At 38.9% G+C, this 27,779-nt stretch overlaps 1 long non-coding RNA gene across 1 annotated transcript in view; it reads right to left on the minus strand.

Moving 5' to 3' along the window:
* Window positions 1-517: 517 nt before the first annotated feature.
* The window catches only part of LOC135221620 (uncharacterized), a 36,774-nt gene continuing 9,512 nt past the window's right edge, over window positions 518-27,779 (minus strand). The window contains exons 2-3 of the long non-coding RNA XR_010316054.1: window positions 15,595-15,754; window positions 518-10,092 (exon numbers count right to left, since the gene is read on the minus strand). This is a non-coding gene — a long non-coding RNA (uncharacterized LOC135221620). The remainder of the gene's footprint in view (window positions 10,093-15,594; window positions 15,755-27,779) is intronic.

Here is a 27,779-nt window from a genome sequence, read left to right on the forward strand (position 1 = left end):
GTATAAGCCAATATACATTTATACCAAACGTGTAACTTTATATTTAATGAACATAATGAAAATAAAAATTAAACTAAATTTAAATAATTGCCGAGGGCAGTTATTTAAAGCTTAGTTTCAGTTTTTCTATCTAAAAAGTCTTGCCAGTCTTCCCTCAGTTTCAGTCAGAGCTTTTCACAAAATACTAAAATCAGAAAGCATAAAATTATGTCAGTCATGACTGAAGGTTTCTTACCTACGGGTAAGACACAATTTTAAATTCTAGAATTATTTTGTGTGATTGGTTTGACACAGATTAGACACTTCCTTATTCTATAGAGAAACTGAAACCAAGCTTAACCTTAAATATGGATAACCCTGCCTTCAGTAGGCAAGTATTTTTGTTTAGTTTAAATTTTTATCATTTTCAACATGTTGATTACATATCACTGCATGTTTGCTTGGTATAATTGTATTGGTTAATTTATACAATAAGCTTAAGATGGACTGTTGTAACTGTTCAAAACATTGTCAAACACTGAATAAAGGAGAGGAGAGAACGTCAAAGCTTGTTTTGCAATGTAGCTCCCCACCTGATTAAGGTGTCTCTCATCTAAATACATTTATGTATAAAAAATCTCTAATGGTACTCTGTTCAGGTAAATGTGATTCAACAGAAAGGTCAATAAAATAAAAACTTATTTACATGGCTTTTTATTTCCAATTAAACAGAACATGAAAATATTACAATAGTATATTTAATTTTTTTTTTAGTAAATTAAAAAAAAAATAAAATTACCGGTCAGTCATTTAGTGTCTCTCCCAAATAGGGGCTGACCTCATAAAACTGATTTTGCTGGCACTAAGAGCCTTTTCTACGGCCCTACAGATCAGAGAACCTATGAAGAAGTCAAACATCCCCAGAGCAACTTATTTGACAAGTTTGAGTCTCTGTCTTTCTCTTAAATGGAAGTAACATTTGCTTACAGGAAGCATTCTGTCCCCAGGACACTACCTAGGTTGTTAATATTACACTGGAATAAGTCTAAATACCTTCATAACAACCAAAACTTTAGACTGTTTCTGACATTTTTTTTCCATAGTGATAGAAAGGTACTAGGTTGAAATTCATGAAGGTGTTGAAGTTACGGAACCAGAAAATTAATTTTGGACACCGTAGGACTTGAGAAAATTCTTTAGTCATAATTGAAACTAGACCAAGTCAATCTTTCCCAAGGTCTAATCTGAGAGCAAATTTGCCTTCTAGAAAGTACTGGAGTGACAAATGGCAATATAAACTAGCTCAATTAGTGATCTAGCCTAATTTTGGCAGTGCCATTTCACAATTCTTTAAAGAGCAGACTGAAAATTTGAATATCATTACTCATTATTAATGTAGACTATAATAAAAGAGAGCACTTTTCTTACTTCGGCTGAAAAATATTGCGTGTTACTCTAGTTGAAACCGACATTGAAAGCCGAAACTTGTGAATGTCGTCTTTTATTCAGAAAAAAAAAAAAAAATTAATTGAACATGACTGTAATACCAATAATGCTCAGATATTTTTAATTTACTTATAAGTTCCAGGTCACCACTGAAGGTAGAGTCCTTATTTCAAGTGCATTTTATTATATCAAGATAACAAAAGTTCCCTTGAAAGCAGTAGGACTAAACACAAATCCAAGAGTTAGATTCACACAGTGCTTCTCGTATGAGCAAGAGATTTCAGAAGAGGGGATGACATCAATGCAGGGCACTACCCGGACACCATAAAGCTTCACCCCAGCCAATAAGGCGTCCGATTGGACTACTGTCACATTCCCCTACATTGATGAATTAGCACAGGCAGTACACCCACCAAGGTAAGACTCTGAACGACATACCAATGGTATCAAGGCAACCTTAGATACCAAACTGTAGCATCCAAATACCTTCCTTAGAGGACAACTACTTGACCTTTAACATTAAATTAAACCATCTGTACATAAAACATAAAGTTATTTCCTGCATACTCTATAAACCAAGACATAAATATGGGATATATGTCCTTTTTATTGCTCGTCTTAGTGCTGGCCATCTTAATTTCTGGCTGTCCTTTATGTACAATTTTAAACATAATGACTGTTGCTTGCATTTCAAGTTCATTCAAACGCATACATTTTTGCCTTCAGTGACTCATACACACCATCACACTTTACGTAGATATGGCCCAAATAATTTATGACCATACTCATTAACATTTATGGATTCTGTTTATTGCAAGTAAACTGCTAGAAACGAAACTAACCAACTCCCAATTTTCATACTCATCTAGCACCAACCTACAGGAAAAAAAATTTACCTCTTACACAAGTGCAATAACTGATTTGTGCAATTCAGAGAGTAACAGGCTAGGATTAGGCCAAATATTTGATAACATTTGCCCTTAAATACTACCTTCAGACTGAAATACTATTCCTTCCACCTGTTATATCAGGTAAACCAGAGAAACTAGCCATCCTCATCATGACAGTAGGAAACAGACATTTGTACAAAGCAGACCATATACCAGTCGTATATGTATTAAGAGATGGAAACTGGAAATTAAAATGGAATAATGCCTGCCTCTAATTGAAGATGAGTGCACCAATCTAGTCAAAGTTAATTTAAAGTCGAGCCAATCAATAACAATAAAACATCCAACCTAATATGTCTTTCAAATGACATTGCTGGCAACAACACCTACTACATGAAGTGTGAAAAAGCTCAAACCTAACAAAATAAATCTTTAAAAAAATTGTAAAACATTACTACTGTGTAACACAACCTGTTTTCAGAGTCCAAAGTAACAAGCATGGAAGCAGCCTCACTAGAAAACTAGGCTAAGAAGACAACCGTAAGTAATTAACTGAGGATAAGAAAAGAACTTCTAACCTTAACCTTAGGTCTCTATCGACCAATTTGAAGAATAAAACTCCAACAACTCTGAAAGGCACTCCAACGATTTAGAGAGGCACTCCAGCAAATCAGAAAAGCAATCTACTATACAACACTGGGGAAAGATTGGATTACAAAATATTGCGGCTGGTCTCCTAAAATCTCGTCCACTATAAAGACTGTGACTGAGGAAACAGCTACTTCCCATAGTAAGCAATGATACTGTCCTCCTAGAAACAAAACAAGATGTCCTTCAAGCAGATGTAAGGAGCAACAGAAGACGTTGTCAACAGCACATCAATAACCAATACTTAGTAAATAGGTCAGAACATTACTAAATGCTTTTGGAGAGTTCCTCTGACCAAAATCAAACTTAACATCAATCACCAAAGTAGTTTAGGAACCAGGAAGGCATGAGTGTTACAGAAACCAATGAAAAGACAGGCTAAAATCAATAGCATATTCAGGGCACAGGCAGTGAACACCAAAACTGAATTAACCATCAACACAAAATGGATTCTCATGCATGCTAGAATCCAGAGGAAGGAAGAACCTGACCTCAGTTGTAGCATCCACGTTGATTCTTTTTATTGCACACTGAATAAAGAACTTTGCTTCATCAATTATGTGGATGCCTAGAGCACAAGATGGTAAGGGCTACTGAAATCTTTAAGGTCTGCCAACCTGTATAACAGGTTTTTTTAACCTTCATCTAGACCCTTTTGATAAAAACATTCTCTGTGAGCTTCCAGATTTATGAATGAGCTTCACAAAACTTTGAAACTACAAAACCATCAAGAAATCTAGATGTGCAAGTCCAAATCTATCAAAAACTCTTCGTTCCTTATGGTTCATCATTAGAAGCTAGGATTAACCATACCATCTCTTTCTACTGTTTGTGTCACTTCCTGGCTACAAAATCTAATACCTGGTATTCTAAACTTTAGTTGGAATTCACTTCCATGAAACTTCCGCTCTGACTAAGGGGACACCAGAATGGACAACTCCCCTTTCTCTAATACATCAGCAAGCTGAACACCCAAAAGAATGAAAGTCAGGAAATATGGGCTGCTCTAAGAGCAGGTTCAGTGCTCAGTCTGATGCCACCTACAATTACTAACCAAACTAAACTTTCAAAAACCCAAATATACTTTTGAAATCAAGGATCAATCACAAATGAAGCACAATATAATAACAACAAATGACATCCATTAACAAATGACAACTTTTGCAACTAGTATATAACTGTGGCAAGGACAAACAATGAAATTAGACTGTGGTCCTGTGCTATGATTTAACGGAAGGTGAGAAAAACTTGTGATGCATATAGTAAAATACATACAAAACAGCCGGATGAGATATCAACTGTGGAAATTATAGGATATGAGGAGGGAAACAGGATGTACAGGGAGAATTATAGACAGGCCCTGTTGCACATCTTACTATTTAATAACAGCATATTGAAAGCAAGACCTTCCATTTGGAGAAATTTTAAGTTTGAAAGTCAGAAGCAAAAATATGCTAACCTGATACCAAACAGAGAGAGAGAGAGAGAGAGAGAGAGAGAGAGAGAGAGAGAGAGAGAGAGAGAGAGAGAGAGAGAGAGAGAGAGAGAGAGAATCAAGTGTTCAATAGTCATGGTCCACTACTTAGTATTTGAAGTTTTAGCAAAGCAGATGAGAACTTCTTTCAGGAAACTACCAATAAAAAAATGAAAAATGCCAAAACAGCCTGTTACTTAATTAGAACTAAATAAACAAATGCTGGCAAATGAAGGCTATGTGTGTATTGTTTACCCAAGAATAGTTACACTTGTTAATTGCATTACAGGTAATTACTACTTAACAAATGGACTGATCTTATCAACTGATGCTTGAATCACAACTTTCAATCAGCATCAAGAGCTGTAATGTTTGACATGTGCCTTGCTATCAAGCGAGTGCCCTAGCATTCAGGTGAACAGCTGATGACAGCGTCAACCAAAGAAACACTTCAGAAAGGTCAGTAACAACTGACCTCTTACTGAGTAAAATAAGTGCTAAAATCAGTAAGGGTAAATGGGATTACTGACAAGGAGACCTTACACAGAGATGGCACACAGAAAAATTAAACGTGATAAAGAGATTATGCTTACCTAAGAAGCTTTGGCCACTTTTAAATTAGACTAAACAATGCAATAACTTCTAGATTGTTTACACAAAACAGGATGAAATCCATAACGGACTTACAAAGAGCAAGCATGAAAGGAATCCTTTAGAACAGAGAAAAAGGTATCTAGATGACAATGTAAATCTCTCATGCTAAGAGAAGGAAACTCAAGACAAGATTCAAAATCATAAACATAAAAGAAGCTCTTTGGACAAGAGAGAGAGAAATTTAAACAGACCTACAAACCAAAGCTGAAATAAATCCCCCAGAGTTTAATAAGTCCAGGAAAGATTTGGGCACAATATACTAAATAAATTTTCCAAACTGCAGGCCAACAATTCAGAATGGATTTAAGTATACGAGCACACAACACCTCGTTCTGACCAGAATGATATGGAGTATAAAGTTCACTAATCTTACAAAATCTAAATCAATTTTATCCCAACTGAAGACAGTCTCAAAGAAAAATCTCGTGGGAATTCCGGAATGGAGAACACACTAAACCTTCAAATTGGATTTAAAATGCATCATGAGAAAATAAGAAATCTTTACATCCTTGGCTGGCGGAAGTGTGAACTCTGTAATGATAGAGTTTTAAGCTGTGACATTAAAATTCCTGGAGACAGGAACAGGGTACGGTGCTCAAGAAGTGGGATGACAGGGGTGAACAGCAAAACTGTTAAACAATTACTTCCGGAAAAAAAACTAGTAAATATTTCACACTGTAATCCATGAAACGTTTATCCTAACCTCAACTCTGATTATTGAGACTGACCAAAACTGATGATACAGCAAACACAAAGACTCCTCGTTTGAGAAGTAAGTTGAGTATCACCATACCAAACGTTCCATCAGGTACATAATTATTACTTTTGTGTCAGTAATCCTGTATATTCTCAATATGTCAGTAATTGGACCAAAACAATTACTTTACAATGCTTTGAAATGCCACCAAAAAACGAAAAGTGAACTGATAGAAGTGGAATAGGAAGGTGAACCGGTTTATTTTGTAGATGTTAACAATAAAGTAAACCTTATACTATGTGGACAAAAGCATGACTGGTATAGTGAAAAATTCTGTTAGAGATAAGGGAGTATTATGTCTGTTGCTTCATTTCATCTAGCCGCTTATTTTTTTAAATGTATGTTGGAAAGATTTTAAGATTTCATCTTTTTTTATGTTCACAAGTAACGGATGAAGCTGTGATAATTCCTTTCACTTCATACCGAGAATTGTCTTAAGCTCCTATATAGGCTTAAAGGTAGAGCCAATATCATAACTATCATCATCAATTTTTTGTGCAATTTTTTCCTCTACGATCAGCCATGGATTTAATATACAATCTCTTCTATCATGACAACAAATTTACAGGCTTCCATAGCACATCTTACATTTGACAAAACCAGACAACAAGTCACTATCTGTCATTGTTAAACTTGGAATAGCAAAGTCTGAAACCTAAAGAGTGCATCATTAACACAAATATGTACTACTGTAATTCACTAAAGCTAACCAACAATGCGATGAGGCAATGGAATACTGAAGAAAAATGATGAAGACAGACTCTGAACCACAATATTTGTCTACAATCCAAACTTTGCAGAGACAGACACTCCTGTGATCATTTCTGTAATGATGAACAACTCTGCTTTTGAAAAGTCTATCCATATACATCACTGCAGTCTAAAATGTATTCCCTAGCATAAGAAATAGCTCATTACACACACATACACACATGACAGCGATATATAAAACATGTTTTTAACAGTTATGAATTTATAACAACAATTGCTGTATAAAATTTAATTACTCCATTCTCCACATGAATCTACCCTCGGAATTACTGTGGCCATTTGCTCCATCCTTTAATACAAATCAGCAGGAAGTAACAATACATGTACAGGCAATTTAAGGAAATGAAAGGCTCATGCTGCACCAGTTCTGGGTGAAATGATGCAACCATTTGCTTGTTACACTCTTCTGCAGTCAACTGCACAATAAGAAACAATGCATGCAATGAATGCAATGAAACTTGGACAGGTATAGAGTGCTACTGATCCCCCTTCTAGAAAGTTTTTGATACCCTGAATATAAAGGTGTCCTTAAAACTCTTCTGTGCCCTTCATGGGACAGGGTACAATTATAAACTAAAAAAGGCCCAAGAATTAATGATGTTTACATTCACATTATTTGTGCTTTTCTATGCATCCCAGACAGAATGCTATAAACTGACTTCAAGCCCAAACTAATACAGATACACCTTGCAAAAATACAAAAACATTTCCTGTGAATTATTTCATTTAGTTATAAATAGTGTGGGGATTATTGTTAGCTAAGCAGAACTTGAACATTGACATCAAGGCAAATTACAACTATGACTCAAGATTTTTTTTCAGTTTCCCCTGTATCCACAATTATCTTTGGTTTTGTGACAGTTAATACACCTTTGCAAATTTCAAACCATTGAAGTAAAAAGCTATACCAGTACGATAAAAATGTCAACATCACGATCTTAAGATCTATATTCTTATGAAATTGATTTGAGATATACCTATTCCAATAAATATTAACCAACTGGTAGATGTCCGGGGGACAAAATGCTTCCAGTACCCAAACATTTGTCATATTTACACTTAGAGAAGAGTGAGCAGACCAAACCACAATTATTACTCTCGTGGTTTTGGCTCCCATAAGGCTTCCAGTAGCAGGGCAGCAGTTGGGACGGCTCAAGTAGCACCAGCTCAGTCTTAAAAGACCAGCCCCTTGGGGTGTGGGCACAAGCCTTTATTCTTTCCAGTTCATCTAAACTATGTACATCTGGAAGAGAACTTCAACTTTAAACTGAACTTAAGAGCAATGTCAACAATACAAAGTGAACTTTGTAAATGTGGGAGACCACATTTAACTCTGCAGCAAAATTCTATTGAATTCTTTGTTAAAAGTCTGGCTAAATAATTTACAAAATATTCTTAAATGATTCCTTTTGTATTCATCTTTCTGAACGTGATGCATGTCGTCAAATGATAAAACGCTTACCTTTACCCTAAATTCTTTAACAGAAACAAAAATCTCAATGCTTTTGATAAACTGCTTTATGCTCCTTACACAACTCCTTCAAAACAATGCTATCACTTTTTGTCAAACTCCTAGATTGGGCACTATAAATCAATCAGTTTTCTACCTATCTTATGTCCTAAACTTTCCTTATAATTCCTCTCTGCCCCCACTACTCATTATTAATCACAACTACTATACTTACTAGTCATTATCATCAAAGGACACAAATTTCAACCTCATTTCCTACCTGATATAGGCCTTGATCTATCATCTTTTTCTAAGTTATCCTGGGCCTTTTTTACAAGTCTTCTTAAGGTGCGTTTACACAGTCGAACAATGCCCATCGGACAAACATTGTTGCCATATCAAAGGCGAAGCAGGATGACGTCAAAAGTGTTGAAACGAGGAAAGTAGATCTGGCAACAAACTGTGGTACCAGTTGAAGTTGTATATCACTGTTCTTACTCTGCTCACAAGGCAAACTCTGGTAAGCAATTGTAATTGGTAACAATGTTTGTCCGTCGGACGTTGTTCGACTGTGTTAACGCACCCTAAGTCTTGCTACTTCTATATTTACCACCTTTCTGACATACTCTTCCTTATCCCTTCTCATCACATGCCCAGACCATTTCAGTCTTTGAGATCCAAGTCTGTTCAGAGCTGCTTAACATGACGTATCTCCAATATTTCCTCATGCGCATCCAACCTACTCTGGCTTTAAATCTTAACATCCCATAATCAACCCTTCTCAAAATCTCCTTTGTCTTCTTACTATTATTATTGTAAAGAACTTTGACAAAATTATAAATTACATTTATAAACTCTCTTCAGACACAGTCTCAGGGCTTGTTACTGAGTGGTCTGATAATTCTATGATATTACAATGCACACCTCACAGTACATACCTAAAATGACAATAATTCAGAATCATAGGTCCACCTTGTCCAATTAATCTAAAATAACTCATTTACGTACTTCCAATAACTGTACCTACAGCACCCATGAATATTGTCTTCATTACAAATATTTATCTGAACTTGGAATATATAAATAGAATAATGTAAAGCTAGCTTCATTCGTATCATTACCTAACGATCCATAAGTAAAGGCAAATAAAATGTCTACCCATTATACCTTAACTCACTGTGTTACTGCACAAAGCAACATGGTAAGCCTTCTTTGCTAATTTGTAAATGCAAAACAATAATTCTTTCTATAGAGTTAAATATGGTAGTCCATTCTTATGTCAAAAGAAATTTTTGATCACAGAGTAAAGCGAACCAACTAAAGAATGATAAAAGTTCTCTATACATATAACCAAATTACAGTCAGGAAGCCTTTTAAAATGTACAATATATATAAACTGACTGGGCGGTGCACCAGAGTGCAGCACTGGGCAAATTCATTTACTCTATCATTTCAAAAAACAAGTGCACTTATCATAAAATACTGTTCTCGTAAACAATAAAAAAATGGAATAGAAAAAATTACAGACAAGAGGTTTTGCAAGCTAAATTCATACACTAAAATTACTGCCTTAATGACTACAAATTTTAACTGACATTACAAATTAAGGCATTATATTCTACGGTCAGAAACAGGCTGTTAAGTTTAAAAAAGGCCTAGACATCAACAGATCATACTAATCTCAATGCAAAGAGACCTAAACAAAATATAAAGCTACCTGTGAACAGGAACTGAACAAAAATATAAAGCTACCTGTGTACAGGAACTAAACAATCTTGAAATTACACATAACCTGACATGAACAATCTTTTATACCATTTTTATGTCTCAAAGACATAAATGTCTAAGCCCAAAGACAACCAAGAGCTGAGTTATTGCCTTCAAACATAACAAATCTGTTGTTGCCAATGGTTGAAAACTCCATTGACTGGGGAAAGCCCAGTGTCTCACTTCTTCACATCTGCATTCCAAATGATTTTTCCTCGTCAGAGTGACTGGATGAGTCCATTTCAAGTTGAAAATGCTAGAATATGGAATATGAAAAAATTCTTAGTAATATCTATGTATTTATAGGTAAAATAAATTTAATATCTAAGAATTATCTAGTATTAAGACAATTTAAAGAGTCTGGTGCAGTATTTACTGTAAGTCCTGCAACCAGAAAATTACCAACCTCAGCTTACTCTCTTGATGACTGGGTGTTGCAGGGTGAGTCTTACACCAAAAAAAAGTTAGTCTGATCAAGGATAGTATACAGACTTGTGACCCTACCTTGGACATTTTTCTTTCCTAATATATGAAGCGAGAGAAGATAACTACTAATGCCCATCCACTGATGGTCTTTGATTTTCACTCAACCCCTTGAATAAAATTAATCATCCAGTGATGTCCTTTTCAAAGGTTAGTATGATCCCTCAGGTAAACTTCAAGAGAAAAGAGCAAAGCATCATTGTGCAAATAGTATTGCAGAACTGGAAGCTTTTTCTTGAATTTGTAAGCTCAACTGAATTTTTGAGATTCTTGCAACTGACAGCAGGTGGCTCTCCCAGACAAAGGAGTTTTAACCAATCAGCTAAATGCCTTTGTAATATGTTTTTACCTAGCACACTTGGTTACCTTCATCTAAACTTGCAATAAGTCTCAGCAATATACTCTTTAAACTATACCCACTAAACTAAGTGAACAGAAAACTTCACTTTTGATTCATATTAAACTAACTATTTCAAATGAATTGTAACAGCCAATTCATGTCCACCTACAAATGAAAACAGCCCTTAAAAATACACTTTTTTATGATTTGGCCACTGCTGCAATGAGATACTAGCGTACTAAACTTTAAGTCTAGGAGTATTAATAGGCAGAACACACACTGATACCCTTCAAAAATGAAAAATATTTTCTTTTAATTTCAAAAGGATAGGACAGGATAAAAGATTAGTTTGACCAGAACTTTGGGCTTTACAAAGGTTCTGGGCTGGTTTTAATTCAAAAAATGGAAAACATTTGAAAAAAAGTTGTTTTTTATTTTTAAAAGGCCCAGATAGTGAGCTGATAAGTTATAAACAATATTAACTCACAACTGATTTATAACTCTCCCTTACTCAAATTCACTCTTATTTCAGAATCCATCTATTTGAGAAATACCTCTATAAAAAAGTCTATATCATTTCTGTCTGCACTCTGGTTAAGATACTCTTACAATAGCACTGACCAACAAAATGTCAAACATTGAAATTTCAAACTGACATCCATCAACAGATATGTCTTTCTAGCTTACAGGAATCTTCCCTTTAGATTCAAATCAGAGTATTTCATATGAAAGATAAAAAAAAAAGGGATCTCTGCTTCACTTTACAAAACCTTTCAAAACTGAAAATGTGTTCTGCCTTTTAAAACTCTAATAAAACCTGAACAAAAATAAAACACGGACAACAAATGTGCAGAATGCCAGTGAGCTTCCATCTACAGCAAAACTTTGTATTCAATCTACCAGATAAAAAAAATTCACTCCTTTATCCAATTTTTAGTTGTGTACCATTAAACTGGAAAATGAATGAGAAACTGCCTTTTAGAAATTGCTATACACCTAAGGAAGCCTGAAATTTCCTGCAAGAAGTATGACCGATACATTCTGAATATTTTTAGACAACTGCTATATCAAGATGTGTAGTACCATGTGAAATATGAAATAAATTAACTAGTTCTGATGGAATCAGGGCCGTTTCTAGGCACAGGCGACACAGGCGGGGCGCCATTTGCTTGGGGGGCGCCAAATTGCCATCCAAAATTAATATATAAATAAATGAGAGAAGTATTATTTTTACGTGAATAATTCAAATAAATAAATACAAGTGTAAAAGCAAAAATAAATGAATAATGGAAGTGTTAATACTTGATGCAACAGTGTTTAATGTTTCGGAAAAGTTGGCAACACTGGATAGGTAGATGTCGTCAGTATCAAGGAGCTTTAAAACTAAGACAGCCGCCTGCTCGCGACATCACCTTAATTAAGCTCTAAGCATCGTATTTACTCCAATCTTTACTTCTTTTTTTAAGCTTTCTTAAGTTGTCAACTCAGCTGTCAAGCATTCAAGCTTTTATCAATCATGAAGAGGCAGTCCAAGCTGTCAGGTGCAGCAAACAAGAAAAGAAAAAAGGAGGAAGAGGAAAAACGAGCCCAAAGTAGAGGTAAGTGTCCAGCTGTGTTGTGTGTGCATAAGCCTAGCCTATAGTTTTTATAAGAAACAAAGTTCACTTTTTGGAGATATTTCTGAGTTGAAAATTCGAATGAAATCCAGGAGTTATATACCTTATAAACCAATGATCTATAGTAATGGATAGGACATCCATCACTTTTTCACGGTCAAAACCGGAGGCGCTATTTTGCGTTGATTCCTGTCATAAATGAGGTTAAAATAATCCATAATTATGACGTCATTTCCACGTTTTGGCACCCCGACTCATTATAAACAGCGACCCCGAGTAAATAGGGATAAAGCTGAGAAGAAGCTTATTATTAATTTTTATTATTATTTTAAAGCAGAAAAGACTCAGAACTACTAAAAGGCAGTTTTCCTATGAGGCCCCTGATGAACCTATTACCGATGCCTTGAAAAAAATGGAGTTTCCATTTTTCAATGTAGTGGATATGGCCATTGAATCTCTGAGAGAGAGAACTGGAATGATGAGTGATGTTGCAAAGAAATTCAGTGTTCTCATAAACTTCTCTGACCTGACATCTAGTGAGCTAGAAAAGCAGGCAAAAGATTTGTGTAATACACTCACATCTGGGGATCATTCTGATTTAAATTATGATGAACTGATTGTAGAGATGCAGTCATTTCCAAAACAATGGCCAAAACAAAATATGACAACATTAGACCTTCTTGGTTTTCTGGAGGAGAAAGGCCTGAAAGAGATCTATCCAAACATGTGGGCGGTATTAAGAATTGCTGTCACTACACCTGTGACTGTGGCATCTGTAGAGAGAAGCTTCTCTAAACTTAAGCTCATTAAAACATATTTAAGGTCTACTATGTCACAGGAGCGCTTAAATGGGCTGGCAATAATTAGTATTAATAGAGAAATATCCAAACAGATTTCGTATGATGACACTGTAGATGATTTTGCTTCAAGAAAGTCAAGAAGAGTCAGGTTTTAAATATGAAAAATCAGTGAAGAAAACTTGTATATATAGTTTTAGCATAGCCCTCAACATATATGCGTTGAGTTCTATGGTTTTAGATTGACAAGATTACCTTTTTCAATTTATCTTAGGTAGGATTTGCAATAAAAATGTGTAATGGTGTTGTTCTATTAAAATTTACAAAAATAGTTTGTATACTTTTGAGTCTATACTTTTCCTTGTTGTGTATACATAACGTGAAGATGATTTATTAATAAAGTATGTTGTGATTGAAAAAGAAACCCACAAATTCAATTTGTAACTTGTTTACTTCTAAGTATTTACATTTAGTTTTACTCCACACTCGAGTACTTTCAGGCCCTTCTGTGGCCCATTCTCAAGAGATGTTGGGATGTTAGCCTGGGTCAAGGCCCAGCAGTTTAAAGTATGTTGTGTTGTTGTGGAACTTGAGATGCTAGTTGTGTTCGAAATTGTTTATGTTATTATTTCCAGCCTGGAGGGAAGGGGGGCGCCATAACGAGTTCTTGCCTGGGGCGCCAAATGAAATAGAAACGGCCCTGGATGGAATATAAATAGTTGCTACGTACATAACTAATTGCTGAAATCAATTTAATTCCAAAAAACCATAAATACTTGAAATGAGAAATATATGCAGAAACGGTCCTCGTCTGACAATCAACAGACGATACCTGTTTAGGTGTCTTTTACAATCAGAATGTAAAAAGACAAGTAAACTCGTTGCGTAAGAAAGGAATTGTGGTTTTACAATGCCTTAATTTCATACATCATGAGGTACTTCAATGCATTATGTGACTGCTTTCCCTCTCTTTGTATGATTGCTACAATGCTGCAACTTGTTTAAATTCTTTGATCCATGTGATACTACTATCTCCTTTTTCCTTTCCTGCCTCCCTCTTTAATAATTATATTAAAACACTAAGATTAGATTCAAAACATTCAAAATGAATGCTTAACAAAAATTACACACGTCTTTCCTCAAGGCTAACTTGGGAATCATACAAAATAACCTCTCTTTGAAAATTTTAAATATAAAGTCTAAGAACATAAAATCTTGCAAGAGTGACTGACTGATTTATGCACACCCATTCCTCACGGCTCATCTACTTACATAAGCAAAAGTTCTTATAGTCATGATTACATGTTGGTAAAGGTTTGTTAATGCAGGACCAAAAATCTTGGGTGAACTAAGGTGAACTATACAGTATTAATATAAAATACTCCTGCACATGACGATATTGCAAAGCTCATATTTTACAATGATTCTTCCATTCAAATCCATCAAATGGTTTATCATACAAGTATGTAACATATCATGAACTTTCTTCATTGCACCATCATCATACAATGACTTTTAGACATATTCTAATTCTATTAAATGACTTGATAATACCAATTAACAAATTCATTCTAAAATATATGCACAGTACTTATATTCATTATTCTTATTCTTGCAAAGTCCCAAAACATTAACTATTTTAAACAAAAGATGTCACTATAATGCCATTAATCTAATTTCTTACAAGATCAAATACAAAGAAAAGAATGCTCAACACAAAGAAGCATTTACAGGTTAAACTTACAGAAGACGACATAACCAAAAGAAGTATTGTACAGGTTTAGGAACTTAAAGAAACAGACTAAACACATTAGGAAAACCATTCTCAAAATCTTCAAATAACAAAGGCCTCATTGTCCAAGGGACTAAGCCTTGAATACAGGCAGTCCCCGGGTTACGACGGGTTCGGCTTACGACGTTCCAAAGTTAAGGCGCTTTTCAATTATATTCATCAGAAATTATTTCCAGGGTTACGACGCCTACAATGCTCATCTGGCAGAAGAAATATGACACCAAAAATGCAAAACAATCAATATTTCAAGGTTTTTTTGATGAAAAATGCAATAAGAATGCAATTTACATAGTTTTCAATGCACCCAAAGCATTAAAAGTAAGATTTTCCTAGTATTTTTTATGATGTTCCGGCTTACGACGATTTTCGGGTTACAAAGCGTCTCAAGAACGGGACCCCCGTCGTAACCCGGGGACTGCCTGTACATGATTGTGCAAAAGACTTTGACAAAAATGGCCATGTATAAGACAGAACAATGAATTTCTGCTTTCAAAACCAGATATTACTCTTGTTGGTAAAAGCATTGCTCGTGTAATTCAAACATACTCATTAACAATCATGCATCAGGTGCACATACAAACTAAGCAAAAGTCTTAGGATCTGGTATTTTTTAACAATATCAAGCTGAGAAATCACAAATAAATGGCTCAAATAAAATTGTATGTAAAATGCCTGGTGTGTTGTTCAAGATAGTTCTTATTCAATAAAAAGATTTCAAAAGTACACTTACTTTGAGAGGCTTTTTCTTTGACAACAGAACATAGTTAGGACCAGTACGTAATGAGCCTGTTTGTCACCTCCACTATTGCTTGCTAAATAATATGCCTTAGGTGCCCATCTCAAGTACTTCAGATAAAGTCACAGTTTGTGTAACTGATACAAAGACCAACCTGAAATAGAAGTAAAGATTTTTGATGGCACACTGCAATTACATATATTTCTAAAGACATAGTACATTACCATGAACACTAGATTATGTAATTATTGGCTGACAAAGCTGAGTAAAAGTAGCAACAATAAGATAATGGTTAAAATCTTTAAAATAAATTGCACCAGCATACTTAAAAAACAAATTATATAAGATCTTTAAAATAAATTACAACCGTATATTAAAAACAGAATGGTGGGAAAGACATAGATGGAAAGTTTACACTACAAATGAATGACTGAATGATTTATATTAAAAGCAAGTGATAAGATGAATTGTCAAGGTTAAGATCTGGTTTCCTTAAAAATATTTCTATTGACTCAGAGATTCTCAATAATGACTCTTCTCTAAAAGTACCAAGCACACTAAAATTTTCCAATCTTCTACCTGTATTACATTCCTCTATGTGCTGTAAAATCGGTGATCTGGTTGGCTTGGCCAGCAAGCAACCAGTACGAGGAGAAATGCCATAATGTTCGGAAGATCTTGTCCGGACCGACCGTTTTGACTGGCCAATCGAGGTGGCGCTACAGGCGTCACACTTGTAAATATAGGTGATGCCAGACAAAAGGTCTGAAGGTAGTTTGTCTTTATGGTTTAACAACGCTTGGATATTAGTATGGTTGTTGGTAAATATTAACTTGGGGTTAATGTGGGGAAAACTATACTTAAACACATTTCTTAGTTCTCTTGTAACGTATTTAGAACAAGGATCACTTATAAATGGAAATTTAAAATACATAGTTAGTTGATAAACTAACTATGTATTTTAAATTTCCATTTATAAGTGATCCTTGTTCTAAATACGTTACAAGAGAACTAAGAAATATGTTTAAGTATAGTTTTCCCCACATTAACCCCAAGTTAATATTTACCAACAACCATACTAATATCCAAGCGTTGTTAAACCATAAAGACAAACTACCTTCAGACCTTTTGTCTGGCATCACCTATATTTACAAGTGTGACGCCTGTAGCGCCACCTATATTGGCCAGTCAAAACGGTCGGTCCGGACAAGATCTTCTCTTGTAACGTATTTAGAACAAGAATCACTTATAAATGGAAATTTAAAATACATAATTAGTTTATCAACTAACTATGTATTTTAAAATGTTATTGTCATGATACAATAAAGTTTTATGCATACTTACCTGGCAGATATATACTTAGCTATAGACTCCGTCGTCCCCGATAGAAATTCGAATTTCGCGGCACACTCTACAGGTAGGTCAGGTGATCTACCGCCCCGCCCGCTGGTGGCGGGAATAGGAATCATTCCCGTTTTCTAAGACAGATTTTCTCTTCCACCTGTCTCCTGAGGGGAGGTCGGGTGGGCCATACACCGTATATATCTGCCAGGTAAGTATGCATAAAACTTTATTGTATCATGACAATAACATTTTTATGCATTCAACTTACCTGTCAGATATATACTTAGCTGATTGGCACCTTTGGCGGAGGGTAAGAGACAGCTAATCTACTGAAATAGACAGGAAACAACATATGTTGTAGGTAATAAGATTAAAAACCTTGATTCCTACCTTTGTTAGCGAAAGACTTCATGGCTACTGCCTAGGAGCCCGTATCGCTTCAAGAGCCTCAGCGAGGTAGTGACCTCATGCTAAGAGTTCTTGATGGTCTGTTACAGGGGTCTTACCCACTTACGCTTCAGAACCTTAGGATCTTTGTCAATGGGGTCCTATCCACTTACATGACAAAACACCTTGCCTATTGGCATGATCATAGAGCACGACACTAATCCCGATCACCTGATCCTCATTGGGGTTAGTACTACGATTGAAAGGAGTCATCCCCGAACATCCTTTCAAGCAACCCACAACTCAACAACCATATTAAAACTAATTATTAAAAATATTAAAAACAAATTTAAGGATCAGCGTCTGCTCCATTTCCCAGCATAGTATCCGCTCATACATAATGTTCCAAGAGAGAAACATTTATCGTATGTTATTCTAACATCTTTTAAATAGTGGGATGCAAATACTGAATTGCAACCTCCAATAAGTTGCTGCTAAAATGTTTCTCATGGACATATTCTTCGTAAAAGAAAGGGAAGTTGCCACAGCCCGGACTTCGTGAGCTTTCACTCTCAGCAGCTTTAAAGAGTTCTCTTGGCAATTCCTATGAGCTTCGGTAATTACATTTCTGACAAAGAATGCCAGTGCGTTCTTTGACATAGGTCTCTTGGGGTTTCTTGTCGACATCCCTGAAGCTGTGTCTTCTTTTCTAAATAAATTTTAAGGTCCTGACTGGGCAAAGGGACGATCCAACTCTCTTCCTACCAGAGAAGAGAGTCCCCTTGACTTCGAAACTTCTAGGCCAAGGTTTAGAAGGGTTCTCATTCTTTGCTAGGAAAAGATCCTGGAAAGAAATGACAGCCGAGTCTTTTCTAAATCCCACCCGAGAGTCCAAAGCATGCAATTCACTGATCCTCTTAGCAGTTGCTAGAGCCAACAGAATATGCATTTGCTAGTAAGATCTCTGAATGAGATTTTATCTATAGGGTTCCCGAAACCTGTTCCGACATTTCAAGAACTTTAGGGACAACGTCCAGGTTCCAACTCGGGGGAATCGACGATCTCAATTTCTTAGTCTCGAAAGACCTGATGAGATCATGAAGATCCTTATTATTCTCGAGATTCAGCCCTCTGTTTCTAAAAACAGCTGAGAGCATGCTCCTATATCCCTTGATAGTTGATACGGCCAATTTGGATTCTTCTCTTAAGAAGAGGAGAAAATCCGCGATTTCGGTTACAGAGGTATTGGAAGAGGACAGCTTCTTCGACCTACACCATCTACGGAAAACTTCCCACTTCGATTGGTAGACCCGCAGGGTGGAGGCTCTGCGGGCTCTAGCAATTGAAGTTTGCCACTTTCTTTGAAAAGCCTCTCGCTCTGACCAGTCTTTCGATAGTCGAAAGGCAGTCAGGGAGAGACTTTGGATGTTTTTGTGGAACCTCTCGAAGTGGGGTTGTCTGAGCAAATCTGTCCTGTCTGGTAGAGATTGGGGAAGTCCACCGTCCATTCCAGTACCTCTGTGAACCGATTCGGGAAGGCCCAAAAAGGAAAAGGGAGCAATTAGAGTCATTCTCATTCCTTCCGATGCCACAAATTTCCTTACTACTTCCCCCAGCAATTTGAATGGGGGAAAGGCGTATGCATCTATGCCTGACCAATCCATGAGGAAGGCATCGATCGCTGTGGCTCTGGGATCGTTCTTTCTAGCGAGCAGAAGTTGTCTATTTTCCTGGAGAGGAACGTGGCAAACAGGTCGATCTGGGGTCTCCCCCAGAGTGACCATATTTGTCTGCAGACTCCGTGATGGAGCATCCACTCTGTCGGGAGAACCTGGTTCTTTCTGCTCAACCTGTCTGCCCTTAGGTTTTTTTACTCCTTGGACAAACCTTGTACGCAGAATAATGCCCCGTTCCTCTGTCCAGGTTAATAGAGCTCTCGCTATTTCATTCAGAGAGAAAGAGTGAGTGCCCCCTTGATTCCGGATGTAAGCCAGAGCTGTGGTGTTGTCGGAATTGACTTGAACTACCACCCCTCTGACTTCCGCTTCGAAGTATTCCAGGGCTAGATGAATTGCCAGGAGTTTCCTTCGCATTGATTGTGCAGAGTAGTTTGTTGTCTGGTCCAAATACCTGCTACTTCCTTTGGACCCCAGTGTTGTTTTGCTCCCCCAACCTGTTTCCGAGGCATCGGAAAACAACACTCGGTGAGGGTTCTGAATCAAGAGGGACACCCCTTCGTTCCTTGTTAATGGGGTTAACCACCACTTTAGGTCGGATTTTATCCCTGTTGGATGGGAAAAACGTCTGACAATCTCCTGTCTTTTGACTCCACATCCTCTTTAGATAAAATTGCAGAGGTCTGCGATTTAATCTTCCCAGGGAAATGAACTGCTCTAACGAGGAAAGGGTGCCCAGCAGACTGAGCCATTCCCTCGCCGAGGTCCGTTCTTTCCCTAAGAAGTTCGAGATCTTTCTAAGCCTCGAGTAATTCTGTCTTGAGATGGAAACGCCCCGAAACCCCGAGAATCCATCTGTATCCCCAGATAGACTATGTTCTGTCTGGGGGATCAATTGTGATTTCTCGAGGTTCACGAGCAGTCCCAGAGATTTTGTCAAGTTCAAAGTCTTCTCCAAGTCCTTCAAGCACTGAATTTCCGATTTTGCTCTTATTAGCCAATCGTCCAGATTAAAGGGATATATTTATCCCCTCTAGATGTAGCCATCTCGCAACATTCATCATTAGCCTCGTAACACTTGAGGGGCCGTTTGAAAGGCCGAAGCATAGGGCTCTGAATTGGTATACTTTCCCCTGCATCATGAATCGGAGATATTTCTTCGATGATGGATGCAGGGGGGGACATGAAAGTATGCATCTTGGTAGATCTAAGGAGACCATACCCAATCTCCTGGGACGAAGAGCCGCAAGAACGGAGTTTTGATGTTTCCATAGAGAACTTTGTGTTCTCCACAAATCGGTTCAATGCGCTCACATCAGGACCGGTCTCCACCCTCCCGAGGATTTCGGAACCAGAAAAAGACGGTTGTAGAATCCTCGGGGAATGCGGATCCCGAACCACTTCGATGGCCTCCTTTTGCAACATCTGTTCTACCAGTTGCAATAATGCTTCTTTCTTGGCAGGGTCCCTGTATTGGGCTGACAGTTCCCTCGGGTTCGTAGTCAAGGGAGGTCTGTCTCGAGGGGATCATATATCCCTTTGTTACCACGGAAAGGGACCAAATTTCTGCCTGTCTCGAGCCCATTCTTCGGAAAATTTCCCGAAGTCTGGCTCCTACCGGTGCTTGAAGGACGACTGTTGTCTCATTCGCTCTCTTGATAGGTCTGAAGGAAGACCTACTTCTCTTCTGCACTCCTCTCTTCTTAAAAGAGGGTCTGGCCGAGGTACTCCCCTCGAAAGGGCTGTTGAGGAGCCCGAGTCTCTCTCTTAGTAGGACCCGAAGTCCTCGATTTCTTTGCAGATTGGGCCAAGAGATCTTGTGTGGCCTTTTCTGTCAAAGAATGAGAAATATCTTTTACTAGATTTGAAGGAAACAATTGGTCCGACAGAGTAGCATACAGAAGAGATGACCTCTGAGTAGGAGTAACTGCTTTCGTCAGAAAAGAGCTAAATAAGACTCTCTTCTTCAGAATACCAGTTCCAAACAGAGAGGCCACCTCTCCTGATCCATCCTGAACCGCCTTGTCCATACAGAAAGAACACTATGAAGGACTTCTGGACTAAGAGATTCCTTCTCTTGTGTCTTTTTTTGCCAACACCCAAGGGACCAGTCTAAGAAGTTAAAAACTTCTAGACATTAAAAAAAACAATCCCTTGAGGAGATGGTCCATCTCAGAAGTCCCCCATGTGATCTTTGCTGATGACAAGGCTTGCCTCCTAGACGAATCTACCAGATTCGAAAAATCTGCTTTGGCATTGGACGGGAGAGCTAGACCCCGTGGTTTGCCCGTCTTGTATCAAATTCCCTTCTTTCTCCGATAGTCTGGAAGGAGGGCAGGTAAAGACTGTCTTCCCCGCCTTCTCCTTGGATTCCAACCAATTTCCTACGAATCGGAGAGCCTTGGTCATGGAATGGTTGGCTTCATTTTAATAAAAGATGATTGTTTCGGGACCTTCGTGCTTGTAAATAAGGACCTTGGAGAAGGAGGAGCAGTCGGGCTTAAAGAGTCCCCACAAACTCTTGAAGTAAAAGGGCTGCCAGCGTCTTGTAATCTGAACAAACCCGGAGCCGAGTGATCTTCAGATTCCGAAATCTCCTCCAAATCCAATTCCGAAGAGGATTGTTTATTTCCAGCAGGAGGACTGGCCTCTTGCAACATCCACCCCACTCTCGCAAGAACGACGACCGCCTGTGCGATAACTTGCGTCCCTACGAGAGATAGGTTGATCCTGCAAAACGACCTTATCCTTCTCCTGGCAAGAGCGATGGCCGCTTGTGCGACACCTTTCTCTCCTGTCAGACGAAGGATGTCCTCTCCTATCGCTTTCTCCGGAACCACCTATGTCCTGACAAGGAATACGGCCGCTTGTGCGACAACTAGAGTCCTTGTCAGGTAAAGGTTTATCCTTCCGAAAGCTAAACAAATCCTCTTGGCTTAATTGTCTTTTGGAAGAAGTCCGTCTCTTATTTGTCACTTGTGGCTCATTGCGCCGGGTTGGCGCTCGTGATTCCTTGCGCCAAGCTGGCGCTTCTGGCAGGGGCACTTTACGGCAGGGTGGCGCTTCTGGCGCTTCTGGCTCATCTGGCGCATTTCGGCAGGGTGGCGCTTCTGGCGCATCTGGCGCCTCTGCGCATTTCGCCAGGCTGGCCGGCTTCTGGCTCTTCTGACGTATGGAGTCTCAAACGCATCTGGCGCATTGCGCCAGGTTGGCGTTTTGGCGCATTCTTCATACTCCTCTGAGTATAAGCCGAAACTTCCGTTTCTTCTTTCCTTCCCTTCGTCGTCTTCTTTATAGGAAGGAAAGAGTCCTTTCTCCTGGGAGTTTCCTTAGTAAAAACTCCTACTAAGGCCGAAAGTTGCTCCTCACATTTAGGATAATTTCACAGCCGCATTCTCTTTTTTCCTTCCCTGATTCAGGTGAGGGATGTCTAGAAGCGGACGGAAACTCCGATTTCCGTTTAGGAACCAATCTCTTTTCTTCTTCTCACAAGGTGATAGATCGGAGAAAAGCTCAGGCTTGAATCCAAAGTTGGAGCCTTCCAACTTCTCTTTAAGGAGCGTGACAGTTTCATCAGAACTCCATCCCCTTACATTCGGTGAAGAATCTGACGAAGAAAAACACTTCTTTAGGATGCTTTTTCGATAGCGATCCTTGCAGTTCGGGTCGTCACAGAATCTGCCGAGGGAACGCCTGATCGGTGGGGATTCTCCGTAACCTCCGTAAGGCTTTCGACATTCCTTCTCCTCTGGGCCTGTGAGCTTGGAAGAGGTCTAGGCCTGGGAGCGAGACAGAGCCGATCAGACGCACCCTCCACTGCACTAGGGACACTTAATTCACTATCACTGTGCTTACCTTTCAACGTCAGCATTTGACGTTCCATCCTTTGTAGCGCAGCTTTAAGATCTGCAATTTCCGTTGCCTGATTTGCAGTCTTAGTACTAGAGGAAGAAGATAGAGGTTTAGGGTTAGGTGTTAATTTAATAGGCTCGTTAGAGCGAGACCTACTTACGCTTCTGGAGGAAGCCTTCCTAGCTCTATCCATATCTAATTTCCTTAAATATATTTGAATTTAAATTCTTCCATTCTTCCTCATTCATATTTACACATTCATCACAGGTGTTTTAGAAATTGAACATTCATTCCTTCTACACCCCTTACAAACTGTGTGAGGGTCTACCGAAGCTTTCGGTAGCCTCACCATGCATCCCTCATTTACACACTGTCTTCTAACCGTAAAGCTAGAATCCGACATCATGAGAAATATCCAAAACCAAGTCCAAAAAACAGTCCACGAAAGAGTATGCCAAACCAAAGATCCAATACGTCACCAAAATAACCGGCTTAGAAGATCAATAGCGATGAAAAAACCAGAAAAACAAAACAGGAGTAACAACAACAATGTTGCTGTCACGGCCGATAGAGAAAATCTGTCTTAGAAAACGGGAATGATTCCTATTCCCGCCACCAGCGGCGGGGCGGTAGATCACCTGACCTACCTGTAGAGTGTGCCGCGAAATTCGAATTTCTATCGGGGACGACGGAGTCTATAGCTAAGTATATATCTGACAGGTAAGTTGAATGCATAAAATTTCCATTTATAAGTGATCCTTGTTCTAAATACGTTACAAGAGAACTAAGAAATATGTTTAAGTATAGTTTTCCCCACATTAACCCCAAGTTAATATTTACCAACAAAACCATACTATCCAAGCGTTGTTAAACATAAAGACAAACTACCTCAGACCTTTTGTCTGGCATCACCTATATTTTTACAAGTGTGACGCCTGTAGCGCCACCTATATTGGCCAGTCAAAACGGTCGGTCCGGACAAGATCTTCCGAACATTATGGCATTTCTCCTCGTACTGGTTGCTTGCTGGCCAAGCCAACCAGATCACCGATTTTATAGCACATAGAGGAATGTAATACAGGTAGAAGATTGGAAAATTTTAGTGTGCTTGGTACTTTTAGAGAAGAGTCATTATTGAGAATCTCTGAGTCAATAGAAATATTTTTAAGGAAACCAGATCTTAACCTTGACAATTCATCTTATCCCTTGCTTTTAATATACGTAAATCATTCAGTCATTCATTTGTAGTGTAAACTTTCCATCTATGTCTTTCCCACCATTCTGTTTTTAATATACAGTTGTAATTTATTTTAAAGATCTTATATAATTGTGTTTTTAAGTATGCTGGTGCAATTTATTTAAAGATTTTTAACCATTATCTTATTGTTGCTACTTTTGCTCAGCTTTGTCAGCCATAATTACATAATCTGTAACTAACCATTAAAATACTGTAATGTCATGAACACTAGGTATTGTACTGTAGCATAAACAGTTGCAAAACCAAGTAGGGTATATATAGGTAAACAAAAATCACTGCTCTACTTCCTTAAACAGTCTTTATGATGTTGGTCTAATGGAAGGTACAGCAAACAGAACTAAGAAACATTACTTAAATAATCTTCAAATTTCATAGCTGCAAATTCCATTGGTTAAACAACAACCTTTGGTGAAGGGGTCCGCAGTAACCTTGATTGTTTCTATTGTTATCCTGTCTTCTGCAAAGGCCTCAACAAAAACCTGTCATTCTGAGACCAAATATCTTTAGTTTTTATCACTCAATAAGTGCAACTGAAGGGGGGTACTGGACTGAAGTTGTTCAAACTATCATATGAAAACATAAACTTTTATAAAACGAAGCAATATCAGCTGATCTCAGTTAATGAGACCATTGAAACTGTCTCCACATCTGCATTAACTAAGGCCCTAATGTACCCTAACCAACCCAACCCATTTTTAATTAATTGAAAAAATATCCATGACAGTTGCTAGGCCAAGATTACTAGAATTCCGAGGTAGTAGGTTGGCCAAGACACTAGCTGTCCATTGAGATACTACCACTTGAGAGATTAAGGCCTAGCCAGTACAGTCGTTGTGGGTCTCTCTCCGGTCACAGACTTTTTCTATGCCTCAAACCAACTCACAATAGTCTGGTATATTCATTACACATCTTATACTGTTGACACACACTTGACAAAACTGAACACCTTATACTTCTTACCCTTTTCAGTCTTCCCTTTCTTTTTGTGTAGAAGAGACTCACTAGTCACTCAAAAAAAAAAAAAAAAAAAAAAAAAAAACTTATTATATCTTGGATAGTGCCATAGCCTTAACATGACAATTTGTCCAAAATTGCATTTTTCCTAACTATACAAACCTGAGGTCCTTTTACAATAGGAAGGTACTAGCGGCAGCTGGATAGGTCGTAAGCTTTCGAACAAGGGGTTCGGTAGTTAACTGCTTGTCCGACAGGCGCGCGGCGCGCGATCTGGTAGGTAAACAAATCACTTTTGCTTTTGGCCCAAGCAAAAACTGCAGAGTGAGGGGTGGCATGAGGTGGGGCTATGTGTAAAAGGACCTCAGGTTTGTATAGTTTAGGAAAAATGCAATTTTGGACAAATTGTCATTTGTTCCGACACGGCATACAAACCTTCGGTCCTTTTACAATAGGAAGACTCACTTCTTGGTGGGTTGGAATCTGAGTCTTTTTGTGAACAGACTGGTGTTCGCCCAACCTTGGAAGCCTCCCTGGTCGTAAGAGCGAGGGAGGGATCCAAGCCTCTGTCCGATTGATCGGGGTGTGCACCGCAGGATCAAATGGTCAGACCGACCTCTGGACCGAGTACTAAGAGAGGGGCATGCGCATCTCTTCGTACCAGCAATGCAAGAACTTGTTCCTGTACAGGAGCAATATAAAGTCATGGGTTTGACTCTTGTAGGCATCCACTTCCCCCCCTTGTAGAAGGAAGTGGTGGATATTCTGCTCCTATCCCTAGTGAAAGGGATAGGATGGGGCTCTGTCATATAGCTCACCGGCATCTCGTCCTTATCCAGCAGGGTAATGACCGTATCCCTCTACCCACAGGTAGAGGGTAGAAAAAGAATAGAAAGAGAAGCCAGTCCACTTTCTCATTCACTATCTATTCATACAGTCACACCAGGACTCGATGCTGTTCAGCCTGCTAGGGTCTGGGTTAGCTACACAACGTGTTGAGCAGCCACCACGGGTCCTAAGGAAAACGATCCAAGGACCTGTGGGCAATATCCAAAAGGTAGAAGGAGGTGCCAGTGGTCTGGTTGTACCAGACCCCTGCCTTCAGCCTGCGCCACGGAGAAGTTCTTGTGTAACTCGAGGAGTGTACTTCTAGGTCATCTTGGTGCTGACGAAGAGTCTTCAACACTCCGCCTGGGATGTCGAGTTTCTTCAGAAAGCGCGGTCGTGCTTTCACAGGACAAAGCAGCATCTCCTTCGCATCGAAGGCGGTGAAGTCCATTAGGGAGGGGACTGTGAAGGACTCTAACCGATCGTCAGGAACCGAAGGGTTCAGAGTCTTCGCTACGAATTCGGTACGAAACATCGAGCGTCACGAAATCCCCATCCCCTGGATGCTTGACTTCGCAGGCAAAGTCATGCAATTACCTCAGAGGAAAAGAAGGGAATTGTCGTATGACCTATCCCTCTTCTCGACTTCGGTGATGTCCTGTACCCATACTGGTCTATCCGTCTGCAGCGAAGTTGTTGTTCTCGGTAGTGGATAGGACACCGACACTCAATGTTGGTGTCGATGGTATGGGTACTGTGACAAGCCGTTAGACGAAGAAAGATTGTTATGGAACAACCGAACTAAGTCCACAGCGAAGTTCGTAACAGACTTGGGCGCTCTGACAGCTGCCTACTGACTGCGTTCGGTAGGAGGCAAGTTGTCCAAGCACCCGAGCAAGTCACGTGACCTTCGCCTTAAAAGGGTTATGCCAAGAGACTAAACAAATAATTTGTTCGTCACCGATGCCAGAAGGCAAGGTGATGACTCTCTTAAGGCATGTGCCCAAACAGGCGAAAGTCAATTGCCTTCTAGAGACCGAGGTCCTTGATGGCAAGATATCTCATATATAGTTGATTCTCGGTTAAGGAGAAACAACACTATGTGACGTTGAAGACGAAGGTGTACAGAAAATGCAACCTACGTCTTCACAGCTGAACCGAGAGAAGGATCTCAAGATTCTGAACCTGTGCTACAAAGACTGAGAACGCTAACCGCTATTGATTGCTGTCCGGTGAGGATCGTAGTTGCAATAAAAGCGGAGCGCTTCCAGTAATGAAGACAGGGAACTACTGCCTGAAGAACTGCTTCTCATGGGCTGAACATTTTGGAAGTAAAGAGCTGTCAGGTCGGAGAGTAGCGATGTCTTTCTGACATATCTGTTAATCGGGGCGAGCAATGAAATTGCACACCTACGAATACGAGATATTTTGAAGACAAACTCAGATGTCTGCAAAAATCATTCGCATTATCGCAGTGCGATGCAGCGGTTTGACTAGTACAGACTTCTGTTACCGTGCGGTAAACAGAACAGATGAAAGAGTCCAAGAGATATCTCTGTTGAAAATTCTCGCAATGTCGAAGGCGATGAAATCGGAGCGTCACAGCAGTAGATGGTCCTTCATTATTGCGAGAATCCCCGTTAATCAGAGCCTAAGTCCATGATTGTTGGGCAGAGATACGGTTCGGTAGTCAATCCAACCAGGGAGAGAGAGACGTAACCGACCGTGCATCTCCGAGACCTAGCTGATACTGAGCCGCTATCAGGCAGTTCAATACGCAGTAGCTCTCGGTGACTCGTCATCCTGAGTTGCCAGGTAATCCATTATTCCACGAAGGAATGCGTTCGGCTAGAACCATCGAGCATAAAGAATTCGCTGCG

Source organism: Macrobrachium nipponense, chromosome 3 (genome assembly GCF_015104395.2).
Source record: "Macrobrachium nipponense isolate FS-2020 chromosome 3, ASM1510439v2, whole genome shotgun sequence".
Lineage (NCBI taxonomy): Eukaryota > Metazoa > Arthropoda > Malacostraca > Decapoda > Palaemonidae > Macrobrachium > Macrobrachium nipponense.